The sequence below is a fragment of the Neomonachus schauinslandi genome, unplaced genomic scaffold (assembly GCF_002201575.2).
Source record: "Neomonachus schauinslandi unplaced genomic scaffold, ASM220157v2 HiC_scaffold_157, whole genome shotgun sequence".
NCBI classification, from domain to species: Eukaryota; Metazoa; Chordata; class Mammalia; order Carnivora; family Phocidae; genus Neomonachus; species Neomonachus schauinslandi.
In genome coordinates, this window is record NW_025408858.1 from 4,789 (window position 1) to 24,498 (window position 19,710).

A 19,710-nucleotide genomic window follows, 5' to 3' on the forward strand; every position below is an offset into this window, starting at 1 on the left:
CTCAGTGACTCTGGCAATTCCAATATTAGAGATTATTTTGTTTGGCTTCATCGAAGATCTCTTGAGGAGGTGGTAGCTTTGAGCTAATTGTTTTTTTTTTTTTTTTAAAGATTTTATTTATTTATTTGACAGAGAGAGACACAGCGAGAGAGGGAACACAAGCAGGGGGAATGGGAGAGGGAGAAGCAGGCTTCCCGCGGAGCAAGGAGCCCGATGCGGGGCTCGATCCCAGGACCCTGGGATCATGACCTGAGCCGAAGGCAGACGCTTAACGACTGAGCCACCCAGGCACCCCTGAGCTAATTGTTTTTATCAGGGAAGGTTTCACAATCTCTCAGATTGTTAGATCTGGAACTTGGGTTTTCCTCAGTCCCTTTTTTAATTTTTCCTTTGGGGAAAACAAAACCCAGAGGGAGCAGGGATTTACATGAGGCCCCAGAGCAAATTAGCAGTGAGTGCTGGCAGGGCAGATTGTCCCAGGTGAGTAGAGAAAGTGGGGTGCCGGTTGGAGGCCAGATGGGCCGGGGGAGCAGGGCTTGGAAGAGGCTGAACAGTTGCAAGAGCAAGTCGTTAACTAGTGTCCTCTGTCCCATCTCCTGGTGGCAGGATTGGGAGGGGGTGTTTTTTAATAAACTGGGAAAGATGTCAGAGCTGGAGTGTGCCAGAGTTCAGGCTTTGTCTGCCCCCGGTGGGAGGCTCCCCTGGGTATGTGCTGGAGGGGAGGGGAGGGAGGGAGGGACGAGCTGGAGACCCTGTGGCCTTCATCACAGTCTGCCCAGGTACCGAGGGGAGAACTGATCTGGAATCCTTGGAGCCAGCAGGTATATTCTGCAGTGTGGCTCAGCACACCTATAAGCAGGAGTCCCCGGAGGAATGACTCCCAGCTTGCTGGGCCTTGCCCCAAACCTTGGGACATTTCCTTTTTAAGCTAGGACAGTGCGGAGGTGTGTGTGGAAGGGGCCTGCCTAGAGAGCCAGGCCTTCGGGGCCCCTGGGAACATCCCTGACGGAGTGCCGTGAGTGCCTACATGGTCGCCTTCCATCTGGGAGACAGGCATGGGGCACAGTGGGATGTCAGGCGCTGGAAGGTCGTACTGAATGAGGGGGTGCAGCATGTCGCCGTCAAGATCAGTCGTGAGTTCTCGAATCCCCAGGGTTCTCTCTAGCCCTTGGCCAGGGTTTTGGTATCCAGGAGATTAGGTGGACCCAAGAGCATGGGCTTTGGAGCCAGACGGTCCGGGTTCAGATCCTGACTCTGCCACTTGCCAGCTGTGTGCCTTTGGGCCGGTGACTTAACCACTCTTTGCCTTACTCCTTGCTCTGTAAAATGGAATGTCCTCTCTAGGGCTCTTAAAACGTGGAGGAGTTGGCATACGTAAACCACTTAGGATAACAGCTCAGCAAGTGTCATGTAAGTGTCTGCTCTTGCCATTGTCTTAGCCTTATGGACACGTGCAGATAGAAGGATTGGCCTGCCTCAGTTTCCCCCAAGTGGGACCGTACTGGGCCCCCTTTCCTGCGTCTTGCTGTTCTCACTGCATTGTCGCTCTCTTCTCTAAGTCTTCCCGGCTCACCTGGGTGGCTCTCACTAGTCTGTCCGAAGGCCTGGGAAAGCTCCAGCGTGTGGATGTCCCAGCCGTTCCCACAAGGGACCATTCGGCTCCATAAATCAACTGGGCAGCAACCCCTGCATTCTTTTCCCGCCTGAGGTTTCTAGTTTGAAAAATTTTAGTTTGGAGAAATTGCCAGAACCGTGTGGGGAACTGGTGGGAGCCCTCCGCCCAGCGGCACTGGCTGTGAGGGGACTGGGCCAGTTTTCTTGGCAGGCTGCCTCTTGATTTGGGTCTGTCCCATTGTTTCCTCGTGAGTGCACATTTTCTTCTAACAGATTCCTACACAACAGCCTCCTGTGTGAATCGGTTGGGAGTAGAGCTCTTGTGGCTCCATTGGAGTGGGTAGTCTGGACTCCCCCCAGCTTGGCAGCCCCACCCGCGGCCGGCCGGGACCCCAGGGAGGGTTTGCACACACCCCCCACCCCGGGACTGCAAGAGCCAGTGATTCCTTCTGGCCTTGCCCTTCTTGATCCTTCCTCCTGATCCTTCCTCCGCCTGCATCCTGTTCGCCTCACTCTGATTCCTCACCCTCGTGTGAGGTGCCAACCAAGGCCCGAGGATCCTTCCAGCCGCCTCTGCGGGGCTGGATTCTCCCTTCCCTTCCCCGCCAAAGCATGACTGCCTGTGGGCTGGGCTGGGCCAGACACCCGCCTCCTCCTCTGGGCTGGAGAGCTGAGGTGGGGGGCGGCCCCGGGACACCCGAGCGGCGGGTGGGGGCTCCCCTCTGTTCTGGGGCCTCCCGCCCATCCCTCTGAGTCCTGCAGCATCAGCCTGGCCCCTTCTGGCTCTGGGCCGGCTGTGGAGGTCATGCTGGCCCTCCTCGGCCCCGAGCCCACTGCAGCCGGAGCCCCTTGGCAGCAGCCAGTGACTCTCCAGCCCCGGGACTCTCTTCAACCGCCCGTTCCCAGGCTTCCTGGATTCCACCCGCTGCAGCTTCCTGCTTCCTTGTTGCAACTCGGGAGTCTTTAATTTCTCTCTGGGATGAAATAGGATGCGCCTCAAGGGAAGTGCCTAAGACACGGCGGTGAAGTAGAGACTTCACACGAACACCTGTATGATCGCCCCCCAGAAGAAAAGCAGGACCCCGTGCTTCTGCAGGCAGAAGCCCCCGCAGAGGAGACGAGGCTTGTTCCCAGCTTGCTTGGCTTCCTGTTGCGTCCCCCCGTCTGCGTCGCGTCCCCGATCCCCTGATGCAGTCATACTGCTGTGGTCTGAATGTCCGTTTTCCCAGAATTCATCTATTGGCAAACTGAATGCCCAGGGTGATGGTATGAGGAGGCGGGGACTTTGGGAGGTGACTGGGTCAGGAGGGTGGGGCCCTTATAAAAGCATTCGAGCCCTCTTATTTATTTAAGATTTTATTTTATTTATTTGCGAGAGAGAGAGAGAGAGAGAGAGACAAGCAGACTGTGTGGAGTGCAGAGCCCGTCGTGGGGCTCTATCCCACGACCCTGAGATCATGACCTGAGCTGAAATCACGATTCGGAGGCTTAACTGACTGAGCCACCCAGGCGCCCTCCCATGAGTGCCCAGAGAGTCCCTTTTCGCCATGTGAGGACACAGCAGAAAACCTACGACGACCCAGAAGAGAGCTCTCACCTGACCCTGCCGGCACCTTGATCTCAGACTTCCAGCCTCCAGACAGTGAGAAATAAAGGCCTATTGTTTATAAGCCGCCTTATCTTATTGATGGCATTTTGATCTCACAGCCCTGATGGACTAGAACAGGAATTGGTCCCCGGAGTGGGGTGCTGCTTTAACCACACCTACACCTGGGGAAGCGGCTTTGCACCTGGGTCATGGGCAGAGTCTGGGAGAGTGTGGGGTGCAAGCTAGAAGGAGCCCACATTGCCCCGAGTGGACCATTAAAATAAATCCTGGCGAGGGCTCAGAAGGAGGAGAGGGGGGCTGGTGAGAGCCCCCGTCTTCTTAGAGAACACCCTGGTGGTCGGGAGCAGAGTGTGGTGGCCTGCGGACATGACCTGCTTGGAAACCGGAGGAGAGGCCATCCTTGAGAGAACGTGCCCGAACTGTGTTTGCGATCTGGGGTTTTATGGCAGGTGGAGCTTGCAGGTGATGAAATTGGACACCTGAGCCCAGGATGGAAGGTGTGGCTTGGCTTTTTCCTGTGCTCATAGTAACATGCCAATGGAGAGAGGCGACCTACAGACTGTTCATCAGAGGGAGGCAGAACTGAAACATTGGAAACCTCCCAGCCTATCCACCGTGGAGACAACGAGGAAGCCTGTTCAGAAGAGAAGGCCAAGGGTGTGGCTGATGACCGTTTGATAAAGGGATCCGTGTGGGTGTGAGCCAGACTTCATTCACCTCTGTAGGAAGACAGCAAGCTGGAACTGAAGAGGAGGGACAGGGAAGGAGTTGAGGGAAGGTGGCTAGAAATACTAGATTTTATGGGATGGACCGTGGGGCCGTTCGGCCACCTGTGTGCTGTTCTTCAAGACAAGGGCAGGGCCCCAGGAATGATTCAGAGGCCACCGGGGGGATTATTTTCTAGCCTCGGGGTTTAGTGTGGTTTGCCCCATTGGGTTTTGGGCTCCCCTTGGACCTGTTCTCCCTTGTTTCTCCTTTTGGGAAGGGAGTGTCAAACCTGGGTCGGTCCCACTGTGGTATTCCAGAAGCCTGTAACATTTTCGATCTCAGGCTCCAGGCTGGGGCCTTGCTTGTACCCAATGTCGATATCTAGATGAGGCTTTGGACTGGGACTTTCAGGTTGAGGACACGTGAGAAGGGTTTAGTGGGATTAGTGTCCCTTATAAAAGAGACCCCAGGGGCGCCTGGGTGGCTCAGTCGTTAAGCGTCTGCCTTTGGCTCAGGTCATGGTCCCAGGATCCTGGGATCGAGCCCCGCATCGGGCTCCCCGCTCAGCGGGAAGCCTGCTTCTCCCTCTCCCACTCCCCCTGCTTGTGTTCCCTCTCTTGCTGTCAATCTCTCTGTCAAATAAATAAATAAAATCTTTAAAAAAATAAAAAAATAAAAAAATAAAAGAGATCCCAGGGGGTGCCCATCGAGGGCACACTGAGAAGCCTGCCAGCAGAAGGAGGGCTCTCCCCCGACCACTCCGGCACCCATTGTAAGAAATAAATGTTTGCTGGGACTAAGCCACTCTGTGGTACTTTGTTCCAGCAGCTCAGCCCAGACGGACCGGGACCCACGTAGATATTCTCTGTTCTGTTTTCGCTTCTCATTATGTTTGTGAGATCCGGCCTTGGGGTTGCAAGAAGCCACACCCGGTTTTCACGATTGTGCAGTATTCCATGAGGCCATCTGGGTGTCTCCCGTTCGCGATGGCTGGGGGTGTACACGCCCGCGTTCGCCGGGGGCCCACAGCTAGGGTAGGGCTGCTGGTCCCCGTGTGTGCATCTCCGGCTCTGCCCGGACGTGTCAGCCTCATTCCCAGAGTGGTTGCGCCAGCGCTCACGCCCCTCATTAAGTTTTTTATGTAATAATTTATGGAGATGAAATGCACATAATGTACAATTAGTCATTTTAAAGTGATCAATTCAGTGGCCTTTCGTGCCTTCACAGTGTCGTGCCGCCCGCCACTGCTTCCGTGGCTGCTGGGACAGTCCCGTGCCCCCACAGCGAAACCTGCTCCCCCTTAGCGGCCACTCCCCCCTGCCTTCCAGCCCCCCGGCGCCCGCTGACCGGCGGTCTGCTTTCCGTGTCTGTGCACTTGCCTCTCGAGACGCTTCGCACGAATGGGGTCTTACGGCCTGTGTCCTCTCGTGTCTGGCGGTTTCCCCTCGGCACCGTTTTCGAGGTCCGTCGCCTTGTGGCAGGTGTCCACTGTGGGTAGAGCTGTGGAGAGCGTGGGTGTCCGCGTGCCTCTGTGGGCCTGTGCGCCCAAGTGCGTGTGCAAGAGCGTGGGCACGCGTGGGCACACGCGTACGATCCCGCGTCGCGCTGGGACTCTGCACCTGGAACGGAGGTTCTGGATCCAGGCAGGAGGCGCCGGCTCCCCACTCCTGGCTCTGCGTCCCGCTCACTGTGTGACCCACGGCAAGTTCCTCCCGTCTCTGGGCTTTGTGAGGCTCCAGTAAACGGGGACAAGCGCACTCGCCCCGCAGGCTCGAGGTGTCAGGTGCTTTGGGCAGGGTGCGGCCCGGCGGCCCCCAGGCGCGCCTCGCGTTGGGTCACCGTGGGGACGGCTCCCCCTGGCTCCGGGCTCAGGACTCGGGTCTCCTTTTCCGGAGTCGTGCGCCGCTCCTCCAGGCCTGCCCGCGTCGCTGCTTGTCCATACTGTGGGCTCCGGCCCCCCACCTTCCAGTGCTCAGGGACTTGGTCGGGACGTGCCGGGGTGGAGGGCTGGGTCGTGGCGTGCGGGGAGCCTCCTCACTAACCATTGCTCCCGTATCCACACCGGCGCCCGAGACCTTCAGGCCTTCCCGAGCCTCGCTGGTGGCGATGGGTGCGGTTTTGGTGCGCATTTCTGAGTTTGAGCCATTTTTCTTTTGTATGTCAGTGGGGGTGCAGGGTCCCAAGCTCAGAGTTTGAGGGGCCTGTTGGGGGTCACACAAAGTGGGGGTAGACTCCAGGCCTCGGGCTTGGTTTAATCAGAAGTCTCAGGCTCCCGATGGCGGAGGTCAGCCAAGCCTGGAGTGGCAGAGGACGTGAGGCTCTCCGGAGAGCGCTCGGAGCAGGAGGCCGGTGTGTGTCCAGGACTGGGAGAGAATGTGACTGACCCCCCCCCCCGTCCCCTTCCTGCTGTCCCAAAGCGGCTTGGGCGTCCCCGCCTGCTAATAATGGGGAGCAACTGGGTATGCGTGTACTAATTTCCCAGGGTCTCTGTCCTCACGTGGCCATCCCCTCTGTGTGTCTCTGTGTCCTCCCCTCTTCTTATATGGGCATCTGTCACTGGATTTAGGATTAACTCATCTCCAGATCCATAACTTGATTCCCTCTACAAAGATGCTGTTTCCAAATAGGGTCACATTCCGAGGTCCCAGCTGGACAGGAATTCTGGGGGACACTATTCAACCCACCCTAACTTGGTGTGTGCCTGATCCTCGGACCTGCAGATTTCCAGATTCAGATCCAGCTCCAAGTTCTTGGGTTCTCTGGGAACTCGGTTTTCTTCTGGAAGCCACCCTGGACCTGGGCAGTGGGGCTGGTTTCCTCAGCTCACACGGCCTCAGCTGGTCCTGTTTCTCATGACAGTGGGACTGGACGTGCTCGCAGGGCCAGCGCGTGCCCAGAAAGCCCCTGCTGACATCAGAAATGAGATAAAGAAAGAAAAACAAGGGCATGATTTTTGAAAATTGAAAGCATGCAAAAAACTAGTAGAAGCTCAGAAGAAGGCACAGCATGAAAAGTCACCGCTCCCTACCCTGACGATGGGTCCCGGCTCCAGGGGGGCTGCCTGGTGACTTGGTTTACTAGTCCCTTCCTGAAAACAGTGTGTGTGTCCACAGGGACCGGTACATGCTTCCTTCCCAGGCACACATGGCGCATGCCCTGTGTGCCTTTCTCCGCCTTGGGTTTGGCACCTGGGGGTGGATCTTGGAGATCCCTTCTCTGGAACGTGTGTCACCTTGGAGGGGCTCGGCCGGAGGCCTTCCCTCCACCCTATGGGCTTGGGAAACAGAACGTTGCGAAGGCAGAACTGTGGTTCCCTAGTTCCTGCCAGAGCCTTGCGGACGTGACCCAGGAAGCCACAGGTTGGGATCCATGTTAGAAAAGGCTTCTTGCTGGAAACACCTGTGTGTCTTCTGGAACTTTCTTGGGTTGCCTGGGGCTGCCGTAGCAAACCGTCACAGACTTGGTGGTTCAAAGCAGTGGAAATCCACCCTGTCACAGCTCTGGAGACCAGAAGTCTGAAATCAAGGTGTTGTCAGGGCCGCGCTCCCTGCAGAGGCTCTGGGGAAGCCTTGCTCTTCTGGTGGCTCCAGGTGGCCCTTGGCTGGAGGCCACATCCCTCCAATCTTTGCCTTCCTTTCCACATGACCCTTCTTTGAATCTTCTCTTCTGCTATAAGGACACTCGCCATTGGATTTGGGGCCCACCCGCGTGATCCAGGATAATCTCATTTTAAGATCCTTAACTGGATCGGCAGAGACCTTTCTTCCAAATAAGGTCACTTTAAGGTTCTAGGTAGACCTGTCTTTTGGGGGGGCACCGTTCCTCTCCCTACAGGAAGGATGCTGCTGACAACAGCAGTGAGCAATGACTGAGTGCTTGCTGTATGCCAGGCACCAAGCCGCGCGGGGAACAGCTTATCAGATCCTCACAGTGCCCCCATGTGCGATTATGCGTGTTTTCCAAGTGGAGGCACAGAGGCTCAGAGGGGTCAAGAGACTGCCAGAGGTCACACAGCTGGTGGCCGAAGGGCAGCCCGGACCAATACCTGTGCTCTTCACTTTTGTTCCCAGGAATGTAGCCCAGATCTGGTTGGAGGGGTGTTTTGTGTGGCCCCACACAGCAATTAAAAAATTTATTTAAGTAAATTGGTAGCCAGCATTTAAAGATGGGCAGATTTATATGGAAATCTAGATTTCTAGGAGTTCATGACACAGTTCGTTGGGGTCTGTTCTTCGGTGAGCTGAGGTCTGCTCATTTCAGCAGGATGATGCTCTCCAGCTGTGTGGCTGTGGGCAAGTAACACTTGTCCTGGCCTTGGCTTCCTCATCTGTAAAATGGGGACAGTTCTAGCCCTGGCCACGCAGATGTTGCTGCGAGGGACACACAGGTTGGTAAATGGGGTGTGAGCAGGCCTCGCCCTGCATACTCAGTTGTGTGTTGGCTGTGTCAGGCCGGCCCTGTCGCCATCAATTTCCAGTCTGTTTCTGGAGTAAATTCAGAGTTTGTTCACAGAGGCCGTCCAGGGTCCTGGGTGATGGAAGAGTTCTTAGAGGAAATCTGGGCCATCGGGACACCCTGGGGGTTCTGACGGCGCTGAAAGCCTTAAGCCCACCGCAAGCATCCTGCCCCAGTTTCCCCATCTGTCAGGTGAGGTGCTGTGAGCGTCCACACGGCCGAGGACTGGGTGAGCACAGTGCTTTGGACACTGCCCGCTCCTGGCGAGAGCCTGGGGATGGTGACAGTGGGGGTGGCGAGGCAGGGCGTGTCCTGGGCACCTGGAACAGGAGGGTGGCAGACCAGCGTGGCCCGGGGAGGTGGCAAGGAGGGGCTGTAGCGGGAGACACGGGGCGGGGAGGCTGTCCTTGGTGGGCAGCCTGGCCCTCACCATCCTCTCCCACAAGACGCAAGGACTGACGTCGCTGACCTCCAGGCTCCCTTGTGGCAGCGAGGGAGGTTTAGTGTGGGGGAGCTGTCAGCAGTCATGGCGACCTGTGTCCTTGGCGGGGAGGGAAGGAAGGCCGGGGGCTGGGACAGAGTCCAGCTGAGGTTTGAGATATCCTTCAACCCTGGGGGACAGTGTCGGGAGGGGCTTCTCGAACCCTCTTCATGGGTTTGGACGTACGAACAAGCAGCCTTGCATTTCTGCAGCATCTCTGACTTTTCGGGAGCTCTCACACCTGTGGTCTAGTGGACCGGCCGCATGGGAGGCTGGGCAGGCTCCAGGTGACTGCAAGGTGGGTAGAAGCAGCACTAGCAGGGGGCCCCCGCCTCCAGCCAGGGGGGACGCTTTGCATTCATGATCAGCTGCCTCCTTAGCCACTCCGAAGGGCTCAGGGGATTTCAGTCCCCGTGGATGGATGGGACAGGCGGGTGAAGAATCGGCTCTGGGCAGCCCTGCTGTGAACCAGCTGAGGGAGTGATGCAGACAGGGTGGGTTGGGGGAGCAGAAGGAGGCCATGTGCTGTGAGAAGGAGGGGTGCTGGGCTCCTGAGTGATCGGGAAGGTTGCTCATTCCTTTGGCACGTTTGCTGAGCACCTACTGTGTGCTGGGCCCGGAGCAGTGTGGGGCTGCCGTGTGGACAAAGTGACCGGGATCCACTCTCAGCTACTGACATCGTAGCAGGAGGGACGGCCCGTGCACAAGCAAATAGAGACGCTCACAAACGGCGTCTGAAGGGAGCAAGGCGGGTGAGTTGACCTCAGGGTCTGGTGGGGTGGTTGGGCGGGCCTTTCTGAGGAGGAGTCAGGCATGGGAGCAGCTCGCCGGGCAGAGGGCACAGCAGGTGCAAAGGCCCGGAGACAGGAAGTTGCTTACCAAGTGGTGGAGGAGGAAGCAGGCCAGTGGGGCTGGGGAGGGGGAGAGGCAGGCTGGGGCCCTAGAGGACGTGGTGAGGGGTTTAGATTTGGTATCAGTTCGTCGGGACGCCTTTGGAAGACAGGAATGGATTTGAGATTTCTTCTGCAGGGAGAGTCACTGGGTTGTGCCAATGGACTGTTCTTGGGGTGTGAGGGAAGGAGATCAAGGACAGCTCTCAGACTTCTGTTTGAGGGGCGTGAGGCTGTCTTCCAAGACAAAAAGACCAGGTAAGGGGGGCAATCAAGAACAGATGGACAGTGTGGCCTTAAACCTGGCCTTAAATTCCTGGTAGGACAACTCAGCAAAAAAAAAAAACAGGCCAAGGACTTAATAGAGATTTCTCCGGAAAAGATGCACAAATGAATGCAAATGAAAACCACGGCGATCCCACCGCACACCCGTCAGGATGGCTACTACCCAAAACTGGAAAATCGCCAGCGTGGGCAAGGGTATGGAGAAACTGGAGCCCTTGTGCACTGTTGGTGGGGATGTGGCATGGTGTGGCTTCCGCGGAAAACTGGGCACAGATTCCTGGGAAAATTAAATGCAGAATTACCATATGACACAGCAATTCTCCTTCTGGGCATATGCCCCCAAAAAACTGAAAGCTGGGACACCAGCAGATTATCTGCACACCAATATTCGTAGCCGTGTGACTCCAGCCACTCAGGGGTCCACGGACAGAGGAGCGGGGAAAGTGAGCTCCTCCATCCACTGGAATGTGAATCAGCTTCGAGACAAGGCTGTTCTGCCCCCTGCACCCCCGTGGAGGAGCTCAGAAGACACGGTGCTGAGTGAGGAGAGCAGCCGGCCACGAGAGCACACGCACCGCAGGATTCCACTCCCGCGAGACAGCCAGAGGAGTCCTGGTCACAGAGACAGGACGCGGGATGGGGGCGCCAGGGGCCGGGGCGGGGTCCTGGGGACAGAGTCTCCGTTTGGGCAGATGAGAAAGTTCTGGAGGTGGATGGTGAGCCCGGTTGCACAACAACGTGAATTTGCCTGATGCCACTGAAGTGTGCACGTAAAAACAGTGAAGATGGTACATTTTATGCTATTTAAAAAAAATCATGATGGGGTTTCACCTGAGGGGGCGTTGGGTTCGGCGCTGTGGTCAGATTACAACATGCTGAGTCTCTTGCAAAAGAGCGAGCCTTGAAGGAGGCAGCCCTGAGCTCCTGATTCCTACGAGCTCAAACCACGGTTGCCCCATTTTATGAGGCCTTGGCAGGCTCCCCGGCGCATTCTTGAACGGGGGCCAAGGCGAGCGAAGGAAGGCTCATTTAGTAATAGTTCTGGTGGCTCATTGACAACGAGGTGCCTTCTTCAGAGCAGGTCCCGGGTCCCTCCCGGCTCTCTGCACGGCCGCCGGGGAGGAAGGAGAGGACACCCTGCGGCCGAGCGGGGGGCCGGGGTGGCGAGGACAGGGACCGGTGGACTTTGTCTGGAAAGGGACACATAGTAAATATGTTGGGCTCTGCAGGCCAGACAGGTCCTGTGTCAGCCGCTGGAGTGCAGAGGATACACCCACGGGAGGGTGAGGCTGTGTGCGCGACGGCGTTCTTTACGGGCCCTGAAATGTGAATTTTATGGAACTTTCATGTGTCATGAAATAGCATTCTTCCTGTATTCTTTTCCCCCCAACATTAAGAAATGTAAAAGCAGGTGCACCTGGGGGGCTCCGTCGGTTGGGTATCTGACTTCGGTTTGGGTCATGATCTCAGAGTCCTGGGATTGAACCCCCCCATCGGGCTCCCTGCTCAGCAGGGAGTCTGCTTCTCCTTCTGCCTCTGCCCCTCCCCCCTGCTCATGCTCTCTCTTTCTCTCTCATGAATAAAAAAATCTTAAAAAAAAAAGAAAAGTAAAACTGTTGTTAGCTTCTGGGATGAATGGAAGCAGGCATCAGGACAGAATTGGCCTGGGGGCTGCAGTTTGCTGGACCCTTCCTTGCTTGAAAACACCCCGCTTTGTTATTGGGAGTGGAGTAAAGGAATCGAAGGGCTGCTTATTCTCTGCCTGACACACGTGGAAAAGTGGGGCCCTAGGGTGGTCTGTGCCTGCCAGAAAGAGTGTGGACAGGTGGACTGCCGGATTTCATCACGGCGGTGGAATTAGGGGGTCCAGGTGAGGCCCTGATTTGAGGGGTGGAGGGTAGGATTGGGCTTGATCCGCCTGGGGACAGGGGTCTCCCCACTCATCTGTGATCCTTACTCTTCCATACCTGTGGGGAGCCTGTCCTGAGACAGAAGATAGGGTGGTTAGAGCACAGGATTTGGGGCAGACTGGGGTTTGTGACCCTCTGCCTCTGCGGGGTTTGTACCCTTGGGCAAGTGAGTGGTTTAAAATCTCATTGTGCCTCAGTTTCCTCATCTATAAAACAGAACAAATAATGGTACCTGCCTCACAGACTAATTGTCAGGATTAAATGAAAGAAAACATTGCTTCAGATGGGATGTTTTGGGCTACAAGCAACATAAAAACCTGCTTCCAAGTGGCTGCTACAATACAGATGTTTGTTATCGTGCTTCATAAGAGACTGGAGATGGTAGGTGTTTTCAGATGTGTTCAGCAGTTCAATAATGTCAGGGCACTGGGTCAGTGTGTGGGTGCTTTCTTAGTCTTGTCCTCATGGTGTCATGATGGCTGCCACAGCGCCAGACATCACACCATCCCATACATCATTCAAAGCCTGAAGGAGGAAATTTAGGGCTTTCTACCCAATACTGGAAGCAAGTCAGGTTTCTCTTAGTTGAGGGATGGGATAGAGGTGGGCTTTGGGTGAGCAGCAACACGCTCTGCGTGTGCGCCAAACATTTAGCACGTGGCCTGGCCCCCAGAAAATGCTGCCATCCCCGTTGACATTAGCCTATGACTATTGGGCGCACAGATTCTTCACAGCTGAACATACCCAGATCAAGAAACAGCAGTGCCCAGAATCCCCTGTGCTCCCCCCTAGTCACTACCTGCCCCAGGGGTAGGCACTACCCTGAGTTCTTACAGCGTAGATTGGTTTCAGCGGGGTTTGTCCTTGATCAGGATGGCATCACACAGCGGGCACTCCCGCAGGCTGGCTACTTCTGCTCGACATTGGCTCTTCCTTCTCACGGCTGGGTTAGTATACCACCCTGCGCGTGCTGGTTCACCTTCGGGTCGTTCCCAGTTCGGGGCCCCCAGGAATAAAGCTCTAGGAACATTTGTGTGCACGACTTTGTGTGGCCATGTGTTCTCATTTCTTTCAGGCAATACCCAGGAAGGGGATTAGCAGGATGTGGGGTGTGTGTGCGTTCTGCTTTGGTGGATATTGCCCGACGGCACTCCCAACGTGGTTGTACCGGTTGACCGTCCTGCCGGTGGTATACGGTGTCCGGATGCACCCTAGCGCACGTCTGCAGATCCGCCTGATGCCCCTGAGCTCCTCCGATGGCGTATCTGAGTCCTTTCAGACCGACAGATCTGCTCTCTCACTTGGCGCTCAGCTCCCGTCTCATGCACTTTCCCCCCATAAGTAAGCGCCAGCTTGGAGCATCATAGGTGCTCAGGCAGGGTTGGAATGAGCGAGGAGGGACTGCTGTATTCTCATCTCGAGGGTCTGGGATGCAGGGGCTGCGTGCAGACTCCAGCCCCCGTGAGGGCCGACAGGCGGCAGAGGTGACCGGGACAGCTTGGTGTGAAGGGACCGGGAGCCGTGGGGCCTGTGGTGGCCGGAGAGCAGGCCCGCCAGCCAGCTCGGTTCCTGAAGCCTGGGGCCGTGTGGCGACGCACATCTTTCCGGTTTTCAAAAGTTGCTGGAAATACGGCCTTTATCTTGCCATTTAAAAAATATTGTCAAGAGATTCAAATGTTTTGGAATACCATTTGATCCCAAACTCTTCCACTGGCCGAATCTGGCCCATGGGTGGACAGTCGGCTTCAGGAAGATGGGGGGTTCAGGCTATGGGTTTTTGTTTTTGTTTTGGAGGGGAGGATGGTGGGAGAGGGCATTTAAGATATTTTGGGTAATTTTTAAAAACTTAGAAAACATTTCAGACATACGTAAAAGTAGAACATGTCATGACTCCCGTGTGCCCCTCACCTGCTTCCACAGACATCGAGTCGTGTGTCCTGAGATTTGTCTGTCCCCCCGCAAACCGTTTTCCCTTTCCCGAGTTATTCTGAAGCGTATGTTTGACATTGTTTCCTCTGCGTCCCTAACACGGTGGTTCTCTAACTTTATCTACCAGCAGAGTCCCTGGGGGGGCTTGCTGACACACAGATGGCTGGGCCCCACCCCCAGAGTCTGAAATGGGGCCCGAGAACCAGCATGTCTAACAGGTTTGCAGGGGATGCTGATGCTGCTGGTCCAGGGACCCCACTTGGAGAACCTCTGCTTGATCAGGTACAGAGTAAACCAGGACACAAAGCAATAGAATCCCCCCACACCCCGACACTGCCGTGATACTGTTAGCACCCCCAAACTAATTTGAGGTAGAGAGATGAGGTTGCTCAGCTCCTTAGAAATCCCTTGGGCCATCCACCTCTTGTGCTTGGGTCCCTTTTAGGAGGTGAGGGACTGGGGCTCAGTGGTGGGTCGGTCCCTGCCCAGCCAGGAACTTCCTGGGACCCCCAGGAACCCCATGTTGCTCTGACCTCTGCTCTTCCCCATCTCTCCCCCTGGGGAACCTGCTGGCTTTTTGAGGTGGGCTTTGGCAGGACCCTCCTGGTTCTGACGCCATCCCAGGACAGGGGAGGCTGGCCTTCCGGGGCTCCTCGGCCCCCCTGATGTTCCTGCCTAGGGGTGTAGCTGGTTGAGCTCTTTTTGGGGTGTGCCTCAGTTGATGTTCTGACACCCTCGTGTCACTGTCAAGTGAGGCTGCCCTTGCGGTTGCTGAAGTCAGGAGGCAGTGGGGGTCTGCAGCCGGAAGGCGCTTGTCATCCAGATTCCTTTGTGAGAACAAAGGCCCCCCACTGCACAACTTGAAAGAAGCCGCCCAGAGTGTCCTGCCCTGGGTTTCTTTTAAGGCAGTTCAGGCTGCAAGTCAAGGAGGGGGTCCTTTGGGGGGGGGGTGTGGACTGGGCATGCTAGAGCATGCTAGGCATAGGGCTTTACTTTAAGAAGACAGTGGGCCTCCCATGGCGGGATCTGGTCCACCTTGTCCGGCCTGGGTCTTGCCTGCTGGCTGCAGACAAGAATGTTCCAGAAAGGAAGAGGCACCTGGGTGGCAAATGTCACTCTGCCCTGGTGCAGGGGTGTTGCCAGGTGTGGAGGGGGCTGTGTGGGAGGAAGCCCCACATCTCTGAGTAGGTGTGGGAAGCAGGACATTGGTCCCCCAAAGATATCTACGTCCTAATCCTGGAATCTGTGAACCTGTTAGCTCACGTGGCAAAGGGGACTTGGCAGATGCCATGAAATCATGAGTCTCGAGGCGGAAGGTGATCCTGGGTTATCTGGGTGGACATGTGACTTTCTTAGCCTCGTCCTTATGGTCTCATGATGACTGCCACAGTGCCAGACATCACACCGTCCCATACATCATTCAAAGCCAGAAGGAAGGAGGATACAGTGGGAGGGCCCTGTTCTTTTATTGTCACAAGAGTCCTTAGAAGAGGGAGGGAGGGACGTCAGAGAGGATGTGATGATGAGGACAGGGTTTGGAGCGACGGGCCAGGCGCCAAGGGGCACGGTGGCTTCTGGAATCTGGAACAGGCAGGGAAGTGGATTCTCTCTGAGAGCCTCCAGAAGGAACCAGCCCTGCTGACCCCTTGATTTTAGCTCCATTTCAGGGTGAGACCCACTTTGGATATCCAACCTTCAAATTGCAAGAGGCTAAGTTTGTGATGTTGTAGACACGTAAGTTTTTGATAACTTGTTAGAGCAGCACCGGGAAATTGACCCAATGAGTTTGCTTCCACTGATGCCAGAGAAATAAAATGACAACAAATTCTGGTTTGGGTTTAAGCAAAATATTTAAACTTAAAATAATATTGTGGGTTTTAATATATTTACTTGTAAGCATTTCAGTATTTTTTTCAACGACTTTAGTGTTTGGGAAAAACACGTGGGCACACAGTTCTGCTTTTGCTTCGAGCTCTGATACGAGCTGGTAAGGCATTGACCCACAGCTTTGTGCTGGGGTCCGATTTGTGGTGAAATAACTTTCTATTTTAGAACAGTTTTAGATGTATAGGAGAACTGGGGAGAGAATACGGAGTTTCCACATTCCGCATGCCCTGTTTTCCCCGCTCATGCCTTTCGTTAGGGTGGCCTGTTTGTTACGGTAAGTGGACGGGCAATGATGCATTAGTGTTAAGTATGGTCCGCACTCTGTTCGGCTTTCCTTATTACTTAATACCCTTTTTCTGCTCCGGAAGTCCACCCGGGAGACCACGTCACATCTGGTCACAGCGTCTCCTTAGGCTCCTCTGCGCTGTGACGGTTTCTCAGACTTTCCCTGGTTTTTGGTGACCTGGATAGTTCAGGGATTTTGTAGGATGTCCCTCTGTTGGTATTTGTCTGATGTTTTTCTCAGGATTAGACTGGAGTTCTGGGTTTTTGGGAGGGAGACACAGAGGCGACGTGCGCCTGTCACCACATTATGTCAACATGGTGTTGCTCTTGGGGTAGGTCCTGTCTCTAGTCTCTTTTGCACAGATGAGAAACTGAGGCCCAGGAAGTTCTGTCGGGCTCCTGCTGGGAGGGGCCGAAGAGCAGGGTGAGGAGGAGGCAGGGAGGCAGGTGTGGCCGTCGGGCTGGGGCCTCTTTGCTTGTAGGGACGGCCCCATGCCTCTCCTCTCTCTCCTGGGTCCCCGGCAGCCTCCTTGCTGGTCTCCCAGAAATCAGATCTGGGGGGACACCAGCACCTTGTTGGGCTTCTGTGGGCTAAGGCTGTGCTTACCATCTTACAAGCGCTCACCTCCGCCTTACACATTTTTTTGCTTTAATTTTTTTCTTTTTAAAAATCAGAATTTAACATCCGTATGGGGAAGTACACAGTGTCGGGTGTAGACGTCAAAGAATTTTCATGTAGGTTGGCATGCTTGCCAAGCTCATCTGAATCACCTACAGAAGACTGTCCTCCACCTTCCCTGTCAGCGCCCACGCTGGGATACAGCTGCCCCCCCACCTCTGTCACCAGAGATCAGCTTTGCCTGCTCGCCGGATCGTCGCGGGAATGGACTCCTGCAGCACGTTCTCCTAGGTGTCCAGCTTCTGTTGGTTGATTCTGTGCTTGGTTCATCGTGTCATTGAGGGCATCCAGGGTCCCCTCCTGTTCTCTGTTGGGTGGCATCCTTTTGTGTGAATGTCACCCCTGTCATCCTTTCCCTTGTCTATGGACATCTGTGTTTCCAGTTTGGGGCTGCTATGAGCACTCGGGGACACAGCATTTGTATGTGGATGGACATATGTTTTCATCTCTCTGGGGAAAACCCTAGGAGTGGGCTTGCTCTCTCGTGGGGTAAAAGTCTGTTCCACTTTAGCAGATAATGTCAAACGTTTTCCACTGACTGTACTACCTCTTCCACTTGCACAGTGCAGTGTGTGAGCATGCTGGTTGCCCCATTCCAGCCGGCATTGCTGTTGCCAGTGTTTTTTGTGTTAGCTATTCCGGTATAGGCTGGAGGATCTCACTGTGAGTTTTATGGACATTTCTCTGACGACTAGGCTGCCCTGGATGGGTGGGGTGGCTCCATGAAGTCAGGGGATCTAGTGTCCTATCTTTCTGCTCCACCATCCTTTGTTTGTGACTTCTGATCTCAAGGCTGCCTCATGATCCAAAGCGGCTGCTCTAGCTCCATCCATCATGACGGCGGTCCAGGCAGCAGGCAGGGGGATTTGTCAACAAATATATAGGAATTCCTGACGTCGATAATGCCAGGAGGACAAAACAGGGTGATGGATGGAATGTGACTGCGGAAGGGCTATCTTAGAAAGGATGGTCATCTTTTCCTTTTTGTTCACTGCTATGGTCCCCAGACTTAGAACAGAGCCTGACATGTAGTGGGAACTCAGTAAATATTGTTGAGGGGATGAAGAGTGTTCAGGGAAGGTCTCACTGAGAAGGTGGCTTTAGACTTAAGAAGTGAGGGGGTCACCAATGAAGACGTGGGAGGGAAGATTGCCCTGGAGGAGCAAGCAGTCAGTGCAAAGGCCCTGTGGCAGAAGCTTGCCTGGTGGGCTCCGGAGCAGCGAGGCCAGTGTGGCTGGAGCAGTGTGAGCGAGGTGGTTGATAAAGGGAGGGGTGATTGCAGTGGTTATAGGGAGCCTTGTAAATCACTGTCAGGGACTTGGATTTTATTCTGAGGTAAATAGGGAGCTATGGGAGGTGTTTGAGCAGGGGAATGACATGAGCTGACTCAACTTTGAAAAGTATAACTCTGATCCTGGCGGGGGGAGGGCAAGTGGGGTCCACTCAGACCAGGGGAAAGAGGAGAAGCAGGAGAACCAGTGACGAAGTTAGCGTGTAGGTCCAAGCAAGCAGTGCTGGGTGCGGGGTGGTGTTGGGGAGAAGTGGACGGACTCCAGGCGTGTCGGAGAGAGAGCAGCCAAGACATGCTGATGGAAGAGTGTTGGGTGGGAGGGAAGTTGAGGAGTCACGGATGGCTCAACTTCCTAACTGAAGAAACTCACCCCGTTGTCTTAGCAAACTACTCGGGTTTCCTATAAAAAGCTTTTCTTTTGTCTTACCTTTAAAATCAAGAGGTTGGAACAGTAGCCAACGGTGTGGTGTTTCCAGGTTCCAGACTGACTCAGTCCATGCTGCGGTCCGCCCTGAGCTCACGGGCAGCCCAGGGCAGGGCGTGCCTCCGAGCCCGGGGATGCAGGAGGTAGTAAGTGCCTTGCTGGTCAATCCGGAGTAGGCGGGGGCTGGTCCTGTCTCCGAACTGGGCCATGTATGCCAAGTGGCCTCTTGGCTCAGTGGCTCGGAGGTGTGTTTCCTCCAGAGCCTGTTTCTTCTTATCACCAGGGGAGGGATTCGGTTTTGCAATTCAATGGCCAGGTCAAGTTAATGATTATTCTGTGAAGCTGCATGGGGGAGCAGTGTGAGGATGCGGCCCGGTGTGTGGGTACAGAACCCGTGGGCTGGTCTCTCCCTCGCCCTGTGACCTTGGGGAGACACTTGGCCTTCAAGCCTCAGTGTCTTTATCTGTTAAATGAGCCTTAGCAAATTTAGTGAGGTGAAGTAGGCAGAAGTGTGTTGTTGCCTGAACAACATATACAGAGATGGTTGATATGACTCGCCGGCTCTCTGCGTGTCCCCCAGCTTCTCAGGGGCAGAGGCCCCATGTTGTTCATCTTTGTGTCTTTAAATTCCTAGCGTCGCATCTAGCACGGGGTGGGTGATTGTGCACAGGATGAGTGGGGTCCTAATTAGATCAGGCAGGCTTGTTTCAGAGAGTTCCGGAAGACTTCTTGGAGGAAGTGGCACCTGGTGAGTGGGGTTTTGGATTTGGGTGTCAGGGGCATCCTGGGCATGGGGGCAAGGGCTGTGGGAGGCAGTGAGCTGAGCCTCCTTTCCAGAGTGGACTCGTGTGGGAGAACAAGGTGAGGCCTTGAATGCCAAGCACAGGAATTCATACTTGAAGATGGGTGGGAGCCCAGTGATAATCACAGCTGCCTCATATTGAGCGCCTACTGCATGCACTTGCTGTGTACTGACCCTAAATCTCATCCATGGCTCTGCCAAGTAGGGGCTGTGACTATTCCCATTTTACAGACGAGAAAGCTGAGGCACTAAGATGTTTCTGGAGGCTTCTCAGCTAGGGAGGTGGAGGTGGGGTCCACTCGGGTCTTTCCACACTGGCGCTGCCTCAAAGAAGATAGCGCAGACCCCGAATGTGAGTGCTGTGTGTGATTTGAAATTTTCTAGGAGCCCCATTAAAAAAGAGCCACATAGGGGCGCCTGGGTGGCTCAGTTGGTTAAGCGACTGCCTTCGGCTCAGGTCA